The sequence below is a fragment of the Schistocerca nitens genome, chromosome 5 (assembly GCF_023898315.1).
Source record: "Schistocerca nitens isolate TAMUIC-IGC-003100 chromosome 5, iqSchNite1.1, whole genome shotgun sequence".
Taxonomy (NCBI): domain Eukaryota; kingdom Metazoa; phylum Arthropoda; class Insecta; order Orthoptera; family Acrididae; genus Schistocerca; species Schistocerca nitens.
In genome coordinates, this window is record NC_064618.1 from 554,074,232 (window position 1) to 554,087,960 (window position 13,729).

The 13,729-nt window shown below is 43.9% G+C and overlaps 1 protein-coding gene and 1 non-coding gene across 8 annotated transcripts in view; both read left to right on the forward strand.

Moving 5' to 3' along the window:
* Nucleotides 1-13,729, forward strand: part of LOC126260026 (protein NDRG3) — a 584,669-nt gene that overhangs the window by 475,636 nt on the left and 95,304 nt on the right. The gene's annotated exons all lie outside the window — the stretch shown is intronic.
* Nucleotides 13,500-13,574, forward strand: Trnat-ugu (transfer RNA threonine (anticodon UGU)). The gene has a single exon. It is a non-coding gene; the product is annotated as a tRNA-Thr (tRNA).

Genomic DNA, 13,729 nt, shown 5'->3' on the forward strand with positions numbered 1-13,729 from the left:
ACCGATATTCATCTTAAGTGGTTTAGTAAAACAACAAAACTCCACGTAGGAGTATCAATAATATTTCACATATTGAGCGAATTTATGCATCCTTCTCGGTAGTACAAATAGAAGTGTACCGCTATGTTCACATGATGGTTATACATCACCACATTCCAAACGAACGATTTCCACTCCAAGTATTCGTAAAGTCTCGATCAACATTGCCGACAAGGTTTTTGCTTCGATAACTATTGTGGGAGAGTATGTGAGAAGAAAATGTTTGCTGCCGCTAGTTGCACGTTTTGTATCTGTAGCTGTACGTAGTCCACATGACGTGCCTAGCTGTACGTAGTCCACATGACGTGCCTAGCTGTACCTAGTCCACATGACGTGCCTGTCGTTTTGCTAAATTTACTGGCCTAGTTCCATGCGAGGTAAATCGACACGCTAGTAATATTCTCGTAGGTCAGTGAATGTCATCTTTTGCGAGTATAACAAAATCTTATTTAGACCATAAATTTATTTTAAAGCATCTTCAGCGGACAGGTTTTTTTTTTATTTACTGTTTCATTCCTAACGTTCTTCTGCACACAAACGTTCGATTATAGTACACTGCACGTCACCCACGACATGAAAACCGAAATATACTCCGTGTGAGAGAAGTTGTTCTGCTAAAATTGAAAATTTATGTGAAAAAGAACTGATTCCAGAAAATGCATTAAAATAAAGCGAAACATGTAAAGTCTAAATAAGACCTTTACTACACACACAAAAGAAGTTCACTACTTATATTATTTACAAAACTAAATGTTCTTGATTTACTGTATTTGCAAGTTAATGTTCCGTCGTTTCTCGGAATCATCACAAACAATGTAGCTACTTCTAGATTGCAAGATATGTACGTTAATATTCCGAGTACAAAGATAATTATTTTACTAAAATTTTAGTTGATGTTCACGAAATAACCATCTATCGTTTTATTATAGCTGTGCGAGTATACAGGATGCCCCAAAGGTCACGACGGGGTAAGAGTCAGAAACGGGGTGAATCCGGATGTAAGCAAAGGGGGTGGGGGGAAACTTTTTGGTGACCTACGAGAGCGTCCGCCATCTTGATATCCGCCATATTGGATCCAGCTCACATTTCTTGAATGGGAGGGAATAATATTACACATTCTTTACTGGCAGAATTTGACGAGAAATACAATGGCGAAGTCTGTTTTACAATACCTTTCATAGGTAAAAAGTAATGAGTCATTTGTTATAACATAATTCATTATGAATCACGACACGAATGGCGCGCAACAAATTCCAAAGCGAAGTGCACTGGAGAGAATGTGTTGCACATAGTGTCCAGGTACCTGAGACATTTCCGTATCCGTCGGTGAAGGTTTGCATGGACACGACGCAACACAGGAGGTGACAGTACTACAGGCCTCGTTAATCAATTGTTTCAGATGCTGCACATCAATAATCTTCACGGAATACGCCACGGATTTCAGGAAATCCGCAGATAGAAATCGGGGTGGGGGGGGGGGGGGGGGTTGCAGATCAGATGAACGTGGCGGCCACTCCACGGGACCACGACGCCCACTCCGACGACTGAGGAACTACATTTCAAGTCATTCCCATACACAGGCACCATAATGGAGTAGCGCCGCAGCCTGCTGACAGAACGAAGGATCTGAGCACTATGGGACTTAACATCTGAGGTCATCAGTCCCCTAGACTTAGAACTAATTAAACTTAACTAACTCAAAGACATCACACATATCCCTGCGCGAGGCAGGATTCGAACCTGCGACCGTAGCAGCAGCGCTGTTCCGAACTGAAGCGCGTAGAACTGCTCGGCCACAACGGCCTGCAAGGAAATGTCATATCCTCGTTGAGAACCATAGACATTACCACCTCATCCAGCATCTCCAGACAGATCGCAGCATTGAGGGTTCCTGTCAGAAAGTTAGGGCCAGTGAGACGCATTCCCCAAATGCCGCACAATTCCATCACTTTGCACGCCCTTGAACCTTACAGGAAGACATCCACTTGGGTTGTCTAATGACCAGTATCGCAAATTTGGCTTGTTCACCTGCCCAATGAAGTAAAAATTCGCCTCATCACTAAAGAGTATGTTGTAAGCAATATCATGATCGGTGGCGTGTTGTTAACATCCACTCACAAAACTGCATCCTCCAATCAGGTTCGTCTTCCGCCAGATGTTGTTGGAGTTGCATTTTGAATGCATGCCATTACTGTCGCTGTAGGATTCGGAGTATACTGCACCATGACTTGGGGCGGGTCGCCTTATACCTAGGACGAGACTCGTGGCCACTGCTACTGACGTTGCCGTAGTCGCAGCTTTATCAGTTGCTGAGCGGGTACGTCCAGTATGGGACTAATCTGACACATATCCCATTCCTTGACACTTTCTGATAAATTTCCTTATGGCACTTTCCGTGACGGATGCTCTGCCAGGATGTCAGTGGTTGAAGTTCCTGGTAGTTGCCGTGGAACTTCGGCCACCAGATAGCTGGACGATTTCGAGCCTCTTTTTTTTTGTCAGTGGCATGTTGTCCTACATATTAATGACACATTTGTAACGACAGGAGCAAAACGTGATCAGGTTTGAGCATGCTGTATGACGAATTACACATGTTACAACAAATCATGTGTAACTTTTTACCTATCAAAGATTGCAAAAAGGACTTCACCGCGTATTTCTCGTCAAATTCTACTCTTAAAACAGGCATCACTTGACCCCCCTTTCATTAAAGAAATGTGAGATGAATCCAATATAAGGGATACCAAGATGAGACTGCTCTCTCAGGTTACCCAAAAAGTTTCCTCCGAACCACTTCGCTTACATCTACGAGTACATCCACTCCGTTCCAGCCTCTTCCAATTTTCGTGATACGTAACCGGGTCCCGAATTTTGGGACACCCTCTATATGAAAGGATTTACTGCAGTAATAGTAGTCATCAGTCCAAAGAGTAGTTTGGTAAAGTTTCTGTGCTAATCTGTCTTGTGCATGTCTATTCATATCTGCATAGCTGCTGCACCCTACGACCATTCGAAACTGCTTACTGTTTGCAAGCCTTCGTCTCTCTATAATTTTTAACCCCCACTCTTGCCACCGTTACTAAATTAATTACCTTGATATCTCAGGTTGTAATAAACATATCTCTTCCTTTGTCAGCTTTTGCCATAAAGCTCTTTTTTCCACAGTTCGTGTCGTATATCTCTTCATAAACTATTCATCTATCCTATAAATGTGAGATGAATCCAATATAAGGGATACCAAGATGAGACTGCTCTCTCAGGTTACCCAAAAAGTTTCCTCCGAACCACTTCGCTTACATCTACGAGTACATCCACTCCGTTCCAGCCTCTTCCAATTTTCGTGATACGTAACCGGGTCCCGAATTTTGGGACACCCTCTATATGAAAGGATTTACTGCAGTAATAGTAGTCATCAGTCCAAAGAGTAGTTTGGTAAAGTTTCTGTGCTAATCTGTCTTGTGCATGTCTATTCATATCTGCATAGCTGCTGCACCCTACGACCATTCGAAACTGCTTACTGTTTGCAAGCCTTCGTCTCTCTATAATTTTTAACCCCCACTCTTGCCACCGTTACTAAATTAATTACCTTGATATCTCAGGTTGTAATAAACATATCTCTTCCTTTGTCAGCTTTTGCCATAAAGCTCTTTTTTCCACAGTTCGTGTCGTATATCTCTTCATAAACTATTCATCTATCCTATAAATGTGAGATGAATCCAATATAAGGGATACCAAGATGAGACTGCTCTCTCAGGTTACCCAAAAAGTTTCCTCCGAACCACTTCGCTTACATCTACGAGTACATCCACTCCGTTCCAGCCTCTTCCAATTTTCGTGATACGTAACCGGGTCCCGAATTTTGGGACACCCTCTATATGAAAGGATTTACTGCAGTAATAGTAGTCATCAGTCCAAAGAGTAGTTTGGTAAAGTTTCTGTGCTAATCTGTCTTGTGCATGTCTATTCATATCTGCATAGCTGCTGCACCCTACGACCATTCGAAACTGCTTACTGTTTGCAAGCCTTCGTCTCTCTATAATTTTTAACCCCCACTCTTGCCACCGTTACTAAATTAATTACCTTGATATCTCAGGTTGTAATAAACATATCTCTTCCTTTGTCAGCTTTTGCCATAAAGCTCTTTTTTCCACAGTTCGTGTCGTATATCTCTTCATAAACTATTCATCTATCCTATAAATGTGAGATGAATCCAATATAAGGGATACCAAGATGAGACTGCTCTCTCAGGTTACCCAAAAAGTTTCCTCCGAACCACTTCGCTTACATCTACGAGTACATCCACTCCGTTCCAGCCTCTTCCAATTTTCGTGATACGTAACCGGGTCCCGAATTTTGGGACACCCTCTATATGAAAGGATTTACTGCAGTAATAGTAGTCATCAGTCCAAAGAGTAGTTTGGTAAAGTTTCTGTGCTAATCTGTCTTGTGCATGTCTATTCATATCTGCATAGCTGCTGCACCCTACGACCATTCGAAACTGCTTACTGTTTGCAAGCCTTCGTCTCTCTATAATTTTTAACCCCCACTCTTGCCACCGTTACTAAATTAATTACCTTGATATCTCAGGTTGTAATAAACATATCTCTTCCTTTGTCAGCTTTTGCCATAAAGCTCTTTTTTCCACAGTTCGTGTCGTATATCTCTTCATAAACTATTCATCTATCCTTCTAAACTTCTGCATTATTCTGTAGCACCTCATTTCAAAAGCTTTTGTGTTCTTCTTGTCTTTACTACCTATCTTCCACGCTTCACATCTACATAAGGGTTCCTCTTCTCCTCTTGTGTGGCGGTTGCCAACAAAATACTTCTTTCTGGCCTTGTTTCCTCCCTTAATATCATCACATGCTTATAATCTTTTAAACTCCGTTTTCCCACGTCTCTTCGGTGATTTACGTGGGAGTCTTCATTGTTTTCATGATTCCTTTATTTAGGATCTTCTCTAGCGTTGAAACTCTGAAACGTATTCCCAAAAAGTTCATTTGCATGGCTTCAAGTATTATTGTATCTTGTTTTGTTATTGCCTAGGTTTCCACTCCGCATAAACAAATGGTTTGTATTATTGATTCATATAACCTTTTCTTATTTCTCCTCGATTTTATCTGACCAAAGGCTGGGATTCAACTTATTGATTGCTTATTGTTTTGTGTTGTCCTCTGCCTTTTTTCTTGTCTATTGGAACCCTGACCTGAGACACTTTTGAGATGCCTCAATAGTATTTCCATCTACGATAATATCATGTTGTTTACTTGTTACAGAGAGATATTTTGGTTTAGAACTATCTGTTGTTAGTTTGACCTTATTATAGGCTCCTAAGATTTTCTCCGTCATGTGTTCTAATCAGTCATAGCCATCTGCTGCCAATGTTATTTGATCATGGCGAATATTTAACTCGATAGGTAATCAACATCTATGTCTACATGTATTCCTCCACGCGTTGTCATCTGTTCTTAAGAATTTCGTTCAGATAAAATTTAAAAAGAGTAGCTGGTGTACAGCACCCTTGTCTAAGGACTTTATTTGGTCGTATTACTCGGGAGATTTCTGTTCCTATTTTAATTCTTGTCTCTAATCCATCGTAAACCTTTTCAACGGAAGATGTATTTCATGTTTTCGTGGTCGACCTCTTTATTCAGGATGTGCAATCCTCGTTTATGTAGCGTTTCTTCTACGACTTGGCCATTGCCATTAGTCCTCTGGCAGTGCCATAAGAGCGACTTTGCGTCGATGTCTGCTACTTTTAATAAACGCCTACGTCGGTCGTAGGGCTACATATAGCTATTGTGTGGGAATATTGTACATTTAGTGCGGCTGACACCTGTTTTTCCTCTTAGCAGCCTAACTCAGCTGCAGACCATGTGGCCCTAGAACACCTGCGATATCTTCATTGTCGTCCACTTCCTGGTAATAGTCGCTGTTGCTGCCTGGGTGCACTTGGATCAAAACTTTGCCAACTTTAGAGAGGAAGAAAGCTGATTCATGTTACCGACTTACAGCTGTATGAGACATACCACATCCACTCCTAATGCCTCTCATTTCCGCTGGCACCGCGTTGCTCCTCCAGATGCTGAACTGTGGAGCTTCCCTGTGACTACTTGATGCAAACGTACCGTTTCTGAGTGGATTAGGTGTAGCCAGAGTGTATTCTTCTAAGTTCCTATACCTTGTAAAAGTTTAGACCTTCCGAGCACCGGTACGAGCCTAGCACGTGAGTTCGAAGTGCGTTGATTGACAGATTTCCAGCCCTTAAAATTATCGAGATCCTCTGTTCCGTTATGGGGAAGCAGATTTTCTCCCCTTTCGGGTGGCTTATTCATGTTACTCGTCACTGTGGTAAACGTCTCGATCCTGGAATTTATATACTCTTAAGTTACTTTCTATAAGGGCCAATCAAATGTAAATGAGATAGATAAAAAAGTAAACTGTTTATTATTTCACGAGTAATCACAATAACGGTTAATACATTTATCTCACTGTGAGAGAAGATGGTCAATGCCGTCGTGGAAAAATGTTTGCGGTTGCCTACAGTTCCATGCTCGTACCCAGGGGTGCACCTCTTCGTCCGAAGCAAATCGACGACCACGAATGCCTTTCTTCAGGACTCTGGGCACCAAAAATATAGAAATCGCATGAGATGAGAACTGCAAGGAGGAAATGTAAGGGCTTCCCAGCAAAACTTCTGCAGCGTAGTCGAAACAACCTTGGCATCGTGTGGGCGGGCATTCTCCTGTGATAGAATGATGTCGTCCGTTTTTTACGTATGTCTACGGGGACAGTCGCACTATGTATGTGTCCGTCCCAGTGAACATGCCTGCAAAGAGCGACCTCATTGTCCAATTTGACGCCACCAACTTGGTGTCAAGCTTTTTTGAACTCACTGTCCGCTACGTCAGGAGAGGCAACGCTTCGATATAAGGACGAGCTGTGGACAGCCAATGTAAAACGAGAAATGTTCGTTCATGTGATCATCCATGCACTAAGTACTTGATAACAACGCAATGGGTTCAAAATGGTTCAAATGGCTCTGAGCACTATGGGACTCAACTGCTGTGGTCATCAGTCCCCTAGAACTTAGAACTACTTAAACCTAACTAACCTAAGGACAGAACACACACCCATGCCCGAGGCAGGATTCGAACCTGCGACCGTAGCAGCAGCGCGGCTCCGGACTCGAGCGCCTAGAACCGCACGGCCACCGCGGCCGGCAACGCAATAGGCAATGCAATAGGTGGAATTAAGCAGTTCTGCAGCTCATTACATTTTCCACAAGAGCCAGTTAAGCAAAAATATTGCAGCTTTCCTGAACCCATGGAACTCCATGCCTGAGATGTGTATTGTAGTCAGGCTGCCTCTACACACGTCTGTACCGATCGTCACGCGTCAGGAAAGTCGTGCGGAATTAATCCAGAATCCATTCCAGGTTTTCCTTGTTCATCTTCTTCTTGCGCCAGGGTACTGGGGTCTTGTACTGTTCTCTGTAATGGGCACACAGAGGCGAAACTGATAGCGTGGGGAAGAAACATACACTATGCAAGTTATTTGGGTGGTGTAAAATTATTTGTGAGGATTTTACTTCATAATGGAAATGTGTGACGAAGTTGTGTGCTGGACAGTTTTTGATCGACAGTACCGTTGTCGCCCTACGACGGGCGTTCAGTAATGCAACACATTTTTTTCTGAAAGTGGGTTAATTTTTTTCAAAATTCCATTACACTATATATTATTCCCCACTCTTCTGGCTGCAAAACCCTGTTTTTCAGCATAATCTCCGTTCATTGCGATGGCGTTTCGTCATCTTACTGGGAGGACCGGTATGCCCGTATGGCACCACTCTACTGGTCGACGTCAGAGCCACGTCTTGCTGCATCAGTAACCACGTCGTCATCCGCGTACTGCTTCTCGTGGAGTGCATCCGTCATTGGGCCAAATAGATGGAAGTCGGGAGCTGCGAGGTCCGAGTTGTAGGGTGGATGAGGAAGAACAGTCTAGGAAGTTTTGGGAGCACCTCTTGGATGCGAAAACTTGTGTAAGGCCATGCGTAGTTATCGAGAAGGAGAAGTTTGTTTGCATTTTTTGGCAACGAACACGCTGAAGTTGTTTCTTAAATTTCCTGAGGTAGCGCAATACACTTTAGAGCTGATCGTCGACATCAAACAGAATAACCCCTTTGGAGTCCCAGAAGTCTGTTGCCGTGACTTCGCTGGCTGGGGACCGACTTGGAACTTTTTCTTCGGAGGACAGGTGATGGGGCGCCACTGCGTTGGTTTGCCGTTTGGTAGGTTAGATCAGTTTTTCGTTCCATAGATCCGTGCCGAAGAGATGGATCCTCGTGGATGTGGAACATGTCGAATTTTTTTTAAGCTGAAATAACAATACTAATAGTATGAATACATACAATACATCATTTGTTTCTGTTAAAAAATTCGTCAATGGAGTAGAAAGAGTTGGCCACTTGTCTTTCAGGCTCCTTTTAAACTGATCTTTATTTGTAACTAAATGTTCACGAGGGTACCCCTGCGAGAGTCACTAGAATTGATTAGTCAGAAGTTTGACGAGAAGACCACTGAACTTTTTAGGCATGTCTTGACTTCCAAGTATTTTCTTTTTAATGGAGAATACTACGAACAGACGGAGGGAGTCGCCATGGGTAGCCCACTCTCACCGGTGGTAGCGAATTTGTACATGGAGAACTTCGAGGAGGAAGCCCTGTCGTCATCCGAATGGAAACCTACTTGCTTTTTCCGTTACGTGGACGACACTTTCGTCATCTGGCCACATGGTATGGATAAACTCCTTGACTTCCTTACACATCTAAACTCCATACACCCCAACATCAAATTCACTATGGAGACTGAAACGGAGGGTAAACTACCTTTCCTTGACGTCTTGGTCAAGAGAAGGCCTGATGGCACCCTAGGTCATGGGGTGTTTCGGAAGACAACGCACACTGATCTGTATTTGCACGCAGACAGCTGCCACCACCCTTCACAGAGGAATGGGGTACTTAAAACTCTAGTACATAGGGCGCGCACTATCTCTGACGCAGAGAGTCTACCCCAGGAATTGGAACATCTGAGAACTGTATTTCGAAAAAATGGGTACTCAGAGTGGCAGATTCAACGTGCTCTCCGCCCAACCACTACAGCACAACCTGTGGATATGGATGAAGTCACGAGGGAGGAGGTAGGCACTGCGTTTATCCCATATACAGGCGCACTCTCGGGAAAGATCGCCCGCATTTTCAAGAAACACCGGGTCGGAACGGTGTTTTGTCCTCCGAATAAAACTCGTGCACTGGTGGGGAGCGCCAAAGATGACCTCGGTTTGAGGAAGGCCGGCGTGTACCAGATTCCGTGTCAATGTGGCAAGTCGTATATTGGTCAGACGATGCGTACCGTCGAGGATCGATGCCGTGAACACCAGAGGCACACTCGACTGATGTATCCGAGCAAGTCGGCGGTCGCTGAACATTGTTTGTCGGAAAATCACGCTATGGAGTATGAACGCACGAGGATTCTGGTACAGACGTCGAGATACTGGGACAGCGTTGTTAGAGAGGCCATCGAAATTCGCACCAATGACGACCTCATAAATCGTGACTGTGGCTATAATCTTAGCAAGGCTTGGGAACCAGCGATTGGGTTAATCAAGAGTAAATCGAGCAAATGTATAGTTGTGACGACCACGGCGGACGGAGCCATCACACCGACGTCATCTCAGACGCCGTCGCAATCTGTTCCACCGCGCGACCGTGGCGCGGGGCGCGGACGGCGGAGTGAGCGCGCCGCGGGCGGAGGGTATTTAAATCCGCCGCCGCCGCGACCGAACCCAGTTCCACCTGAGCAGCCATAGTGTACGGATCTCCGTGCCGGCACGTTCACAGGAGCTCAGTCCGTCAGTTCACCTGATGATGGCGACATGTATGATCGCCGAAATATTGTGCCCGTTGGACACTGTAGACCGGCAGTACACCCGTGGATATTTTGATTATCAAATACGCCGGGAGAAACTCAAGAATTAAATGTTTTATGTTTGCTGGCAAATTATTGAAGATGAGTGTTCCTGAGTAGTGGACTCCTTTTTGAACTAAAGTAAGTGCTTTTAAGTCCTTGTGCAGATCATTTTTGTTCCTAGTATTGTATGTATGAACTGAGCTGTTTGTTGGAAAAAGATATATATTCTTTAGGACGAATTTCATTAAGGAGTAAATATACTGAGAGGCAGTAGTTAGTATACCCAGTTCTTTGAAGAGGTTTCTACAAGACGTCCGTGAATTTACTCCACAAATAATATTACACGCTTTTGGACTCCAAAAACGTTTGTTTGACTTGAAGAGTTATCCCAAAATATTATACCATATGACATTATGGAATGAAAGTAGGCAAAGTATGCAAGCTTTTTCATTTTTATGTCGCCTATGTCTGCTAACACTCGAATTGCAAATACAGATTTGTTAAGGCGTTTCTGCAGTTCTGTGGTGTGCTTCTCCCAACTGAATTATTATCAAGTTGTAATCCCAGGAATTTAAGACTGTCAACCTCTTCTATCTGCTTTTCTTCATACTTCATGCATATGCTGGGTGGAAACCTCTTACAGGTTCTGAATTGCATATAGTGAGTCTTTTTGAAGTTAAGTGTCAGTGAGTTGGCTTTAAACCATTTATTAATATCCATGAAAATATCATTAGTGGATCTTTCTAGAACTACACTCGACGTACTATTTATTGCAATACTCGTGTCATCTGCAAACAAAACGAACTCTGCTTCTGGCAGTGTAACTGATGAGAGATCATTAATGTACACAAGAAAAAGCAATGGCCCTAAGACGGATCCTTGTGGGACACCACATGTAATTTCTTCCCATTCTGATGATGACTGATGACTTAATTCACTAGTCCCTTGCACTGACACCCTTTGTTTCCTGTTAGCGAGGTATGACATGAACCATTTTGCACCACTGCCCGTGACACCATAGAATTCTAATTTATTTAAAAGGATGTTGTGGTTCACACAATCAAATGCCTTTGACAAATCACAGAAAATCCCTGCTGCTTGTAATTTGTTATTTAATGAATTAAGTACATTTTCACTGTAGGTGTAAATAACCTTCTCGATATCAGAACCCTTCAGAAATCCAAACTGTGTTCTTGATAATATGTTATTTGTGGTCCGATGGTTGAGAAGCTGCCTGTACATTACTTTTTCTAAAATTTTTGAGAATGCTGGCAAAAGTGAAATCGGTCTGTAGTTTGATGGTATCTCTTTATCCCCTTTCTTGAATAGAGGCTTAACATCTGCATATTTTAGCCACTCAGGAAATGTCCCAGTTGTAATTGACTGGTTACACAAGTAACTTAGAAACTTGGTTTCCGATTCGAAGCGATTAATCCACGTTTCATCGCCTGTGATGATGTTCGATAAAAAATTGTCGCGATCCGCCTCGTGACGCGCAATCAATTCCGCGCAGACGGTCCTGCGTTGCTGTTTATGGTCTTCTGTGACGCGGCGAGAAACCCGGCGGGCACGCACCTTTGAGTACCCCCAGCTGGCCGACGAGTGTCTCACCGCTACCAACAGAGACGTTCAGTTCAGCAGCGAGATATCTGATTGTGGTCCGTCGATCATCTCGAATGTGTTCGCACGTTCCAGCATTGCAGGAGTCACAGCTGTGTGCGGCCGGCCAGCGCGCTGGAGATCGGACAAGTTTGCGCGACCTCGTTGCCATGGTGACAGACGCCTCGTCCAGGAAATCACCGCGCTTTTTTCACTACCGGGTCTCCGTAGACATTCTGTCAGCACCTATAAATATCTGCGATGATGTGGTGTCCCGCTAAAAGAAACTCAGTAACAGCTGTCTTCGTGGAACGCACCTCCGTTACAGACGCCATTTTGAAGGCTACGCCCCTTACAGGAACTTTGTGAAACTGTAGGGGCTGAAGCGGGAATATTCCAAGATATTCCACAACAAATGTTGCATTTTTGCAGCCGAAACTGGCCGAGAAAAAAACTTGTTGCACGACTCCTACTTTCCACCAATCTCCATGTCTTCAAAATTCTTATCACGGAGCCTCCCGATCATGCTGGGAACAGACATCTGCTGTAGAAAGGGTATCAAATGCTGTAAAGTACGTCGTAACTACGACGTTAGCGCCGTTGTACACCCTTTTTAGCAGAGCACGCCGTTCTTGAATTTTAAATACTATTATTACCACTAGATTATTGTAAACATTATTAACTTTTTTTTTACCTCTTATGGAACCACAGAAGGTGCAGTCTATGACATGGAACAAACGCACAAGATCAGTTGACCTGAAGTCTCTAGTCACGGTAGGGTGAGGGGGGGGGGGCGTAAGAGTAGCCAGTTGTTTCGGTTCAACCGTTGTAGCTTGTAGTGAATCACGATGTCGCAGTTTGTATATTCATGCAGTCTGCCTTGCAGAAGCAACCAAAATCAAAATTTGTTGATGAGTTGTTGCAAACTGTAGTCAGCGAAACTGTTTCCTAGACCACTACTTCTCTCTCCCTCTCCCCCTCCCACCCCCACCCCATCCTGCCCGCCCCCCCCCCCTCTTCTCTCTCTCTCTCTCTTTCTGTGTGTGTGTGTGTGTGTGTGTGTGTGTGTGTTCTCTCTCTCTCTCTCTCTCTCTCACTCACTCTGTCTCTGTTTTTCCTACCCATTGTCCCGTTGTAATGGCCCACTATTTCTTCGTTTGCCATATTTACTTTTTAACTCTGTGGCCAGATGCCACTTGTGTCGCCAAAGCCGCCAGTTAACATAAGGGAGGGTTGTCGGGTGCCGTATCTGTTTGTGAATGATGTAAACTTCTGCGTGTTACCGTATTTTAACTGTTCGTGTGTCGTTTTCTGAGGCAGAGCTAGGGTATTTGCGTAGACGAGCGTGAGAAACGGTTTGAAACTATCTCAACTGGCTGGTATACCAGACCAACGACCGTTAATCCGCCGTGCACGTCTGGCTCAACTCTGTTTCGCGTGCTAGCGAAAGTAGTAAGGACATGTGGGGAAGTCAAACAGCTTAGTAGGCTACGTTTTGCATCAGTATACTCACTGTCTGCATCACAGAGTTTTGCTATTTAGCAAGTTGACAGCAAGGCAACAGAGAAGTCAGCACTATCGCCGAAGTCGTGCATAATTGTTAACTTGTTCCTCATGCCTGATAACACTTCAAACAATCTTATCAACATGGCATCCTTCTATTGCATTCCGTCCAGTAATTGCTTTGTGACTGTAGATTCATCGGGTTTATACCTATCTATTCACTCCGATAAACGGAAATACAAGGTAGTACAACAGTTACCGAAATATACGAATATTAATTAAAATAATGTTTATTACCTACGAATGTAGTGTTGTGGACATGTTGGGAATGTGGATCTCACGGGGAGCGTGCAAGGGATAAGTCCCTGCAGACGCACTATCCTCTGTGCCCGCGGTGGCTCAGATGGATAGAGCGTCTGCCATGTAAGCAGGAGATCCCGGGTTCGAGTCCCGGTCGGGGCACACATTTTCAACATGTCCCCAACGAAGTGTATCAACGCCTGCTTGCAGCTAGGGTGTTTATTTAATTATCATTTCTAAAAATTTCGTTTGCTGTTCCACTCGCTAACAGGGTGAGGGAAAAATGAGTGTCTGTATGCCTCCGTATGACTCCTCAT